Source organism: Mercenaria mercenaria, chromosome 13 (genome assembly GCF_021730395.1).
Source record: "Mercenaria mercenaria strain notata chromosome 13, MADL_Memer_1, whole genome shotgun sequence".
Taxonomy (NCBI): Eukaryota; Metazoa; Mollusca; class Bivalvia; order Venerida; family Veneridae; genus Mercenaria; species Mercenaria mercenaria.
The window spans coordinates 6,471,047-6,474,818 of NC_069373.1; positions in this window are offsets into that span (position 1 = coordinate 6,471,047).

Below are 3,772 nucleotides of genomic sequence, written 5' to 3' on the forward strand. Positions count from 1 at the left end.
AGCCACTGAGATAAAACCTGCAGAATCCAAGGAACAAGTCTGTCATGTAACTGCATAAATGTGACCTTATTTTATACAAAACAACAAGAATACAAAGTATAACAGTATTCAGTGAACTAGTATATGAAAATATGAATGCTAACTGAAAGGTATTTATTTGTCATAAATTACTAATAAACATGGGGCAAACATGTAAAATGCTGAATATATTATGAGCAAACAAGAAGTATGATACTTATAAAATACAGATATACTGTCTAATAATAAACAATTAATCTATCATTACAACAGTCTTTCAAAATGATTAGTAAGAAATTCATTACACTTGAACTATCTTTTTTTCAAGCGCAGATTACCCTAATATAACTTCAATTATAAATAAATGAATATTCAAAATACAGTGTCTGGAAAGAAATGACTGAATGTATGTGAATAAGAAATTATAGTCACAAAATACACGTAATACATTTCTTTATAGCAACTGAACATTGAAATTATCATTACATTACAACAAATCATTCAAATACCTAATAATACTTAACCGCAATATACAAGATACTAAAGTATATAAAATGATAATAATTTTCTCAAAAAATATAACAAAATATCTTACCTGCAGAATCCAAGGAACAAGTCTGTCACGTAACAGCATAAATGTGACTTGTCCTTCAGTTCTGGGATTCTGCTTATATAGGCAAGATGCCGATGGGCAGATGTTGTTGTTTTAATAATGTATTTCTAGGTGGCAATAGAAATCTAGTTGGACAGTGGAAGTTATGTCACCATTAGTACAATTTTGTGTAATAGTATCATTGTTACTAACAGTTTGATAAATTCTATTATCTATTTATAAGAAAAAATGTACAGTATCAATAAATGTCAGCTAGAACAACCAACAATATTAACTATTTCCAATAGTTAAGTTATCTCTTGTTATTAGAAAAATTAACCTTACTGTTGTAACCTGTCCAGGCAACATCTGGTATATTGATATTCATTAGTGTCCACGTATCAACAACAAAAACTGTTACTACATCACACCCCTCTTTGGAGGGCTTCATCTTAGGAAAACAGTTTAATACGTTACACATTGAAACTAAACTATATTAAAAAATAAACATGAGATAGTAAACATATGTATATACATGAGAAAGATGCAATAAAATACTCGAGACACTAAGAAATGTCTAAGGTCTAAGCAACCATCCAAAATCTAGGAACTGTATGTAACAGTAAGTGTCTGTGGAGTTCCCACTTTTTCTATTTCATTCGTAGAACTATTCGAATGCGACATGATGTCTGTGAATACACTGTACAAATAACTCATATAGTCATGTTGAAGAAATGTTGAATACACAATCCATGGATTTTACTGACGAAGAAAAGCAACTTGTATGTGGAGTTTATCTCAGTAAATAGATGCATTCTCGCTGTAATCTTGTGAATGTCCAACTATTGCAGCTATTTGAACAGAGTCAATAATCTATATGCATAACGATTCTTTTCGTTAGTAGTGAAGTTAATGTCCGCACATATCCAAGATAATATAGCATCTGTCCACGATCCTGGAAGGCTGGAATACAGCGTCAATACGAAGTAGGTTGGTATATCTGGTTGACACTCGACTACGGGTCTTCCTGACAGTAACCTCGTTGTGACATACCTTTATTCTGCATTTAACATAAGAGGCAGGATCATGGTTGGAAAAGAGAACATTGGATAATGAAGAACTTAGGATAATGTGGGATAAAGTGGTTGTCTCTCAGAATCACCACTTCCCATGTTGGAGGGTAGGTTTTGTGAACAAATGGGTACTTGGATGCATAAGTCATAATGGGACACATAGAGCTGAATAGTATATGCTCTCTTATTTTCCAGGATCTTACGCATGGAATAAGCAGTCACTGGGTTTAACCTGATTGACTTGGGAAGGGAGGGTATATTATCAAAATTAGGAATGACCATGTACATTTTCGCCCAATTAATATTCAGTCTAGAGAACATCCCGAATGAGTCCAATGAAAGCTCAATTTTAGAACTATCCCATACGAACTTGCAATTCTGAATACACCTAGGTAATGACATGATTGGACAGATTGCACAATGTTTGAAGTTGGAAATCTCCATGTACAATTGCGGGCATTTGTATGATCTGAACTTGCGAATTGTACAGCAAGCAATCGCTATGATTGCCAGTATAACAATGATGTATTCGTTGAAATCCATAAAATGTGAATGAAAATGTTCTATCGGTGACGGATGTTGCAGTTGTTGTTGGAATTGCAGGTTGCATTGTATAATGGAATGACGGTAATTTGGAGGAAGATACTGTATGAATGCTTTCACTTAGTGCAAGTGTGGCCAAAAGTTTACCATATTTGCGATACATGACCACTACTACCAAACCGAGACCTACTGAAATTGTGAGTGAAAGTGAGGATAATACAATTACAACAGGATTAATGTCCGCATTATCCTTTGATACATTTTCCAAAAATGGTTCGGCCAAATTTCTGTAAATTACTTTGTCCTCTTTAGCAGACGCTATCAAATTTTTGTAAGTTTAAATCAATGGCGTCATTGTTTGCAACTACCGATTCAAATTTATGTTCATATAAGTGAAAATGTTTAACAGTGATGTTAATGGTTCAGGGTATGTAGTATTTGGTTTAATATCAGCTAAAGCATCTTCGTTAAAGAAATGTTGCAACATTATCAAATTGACTGGATGCAATATTGTGAAACCTTGATTAAGGTGACAGTCTGTATATCTTTCGGGGATAACAAAATCATCCGTTTTGACACTACAGTTGCAGGGGATTTGAACTAAACAAAAGTTACATTTTGCTAGGGAGTATGAGTGTTCTCCACAAGTAACAAGTGGGTGAGGGTTGTTGGCAGCTATAAAATGTGTTTGATTAAGCTGTCTGAAAGTTGTTTTCAAAGCATTAGGAATGTATTTGAAATGACATTCAGTTTTCGTGGCTGTTTTGTTTGAAGTGAAAAGTGACATTGCACAGTCCGGAGTTGACATAGGTTTTACTAGAAAATTTATGTGGCAGTTTATGAAAGCTTTACTTTTATCACAGTTTGCAATAACTTCCCGTGGCAATGTCACATAAAAATCCTTATTGAATGCTATGTATGAAGGTAAGCCTTCAATCGCTGTAGCATGGTTGACAGAGTTATTGATGGGGACTGGATAATGAATAACTTCGTATAGATTGAAGGGTTGTGACAGACGAAATTGGAAATTTAACAGTGATAAGAAGTGCATGCTCGCTGCTATGAATTGAAAAATCAGAAAGATCATAGTAAAAAGATGGATTTTGGTGCAACAATTTAAAATTTGGTCTATTTTTGAGAAGAGCATATTTGATGAGTTCTAAAGCTTTCCTTAATTGTGAGTTGCCAATAAGTAAAGGTGACAGTTTACCTTGTAATAAAGTCGTAAAACCAAGTAATAGATTTTTGTAGTTTTCTCTAATGAAGTTACAGTTGTACGATTGATCTATAATTTTAGCAAACAACCAAGATTGTTTTTCAGCCAAAGTTTCTGCGAAGGTTTCAAAATTTTGCTCCATTTCTATTATAAGTTCATGATTATTTTTTATGCCTTGGAAAGCGTTCGTCAGTCTTTCATTTGAGGTTGCCATGAATGAAGACAATTTATCAAGTTCATATTGAAAAGCCAAATCTAGTTTATCATTGTTTCTATGTAGAGCATTTATATTGTCTGCAAGTTTTTGAACGCTAAAAGTTGTAGCTAGCC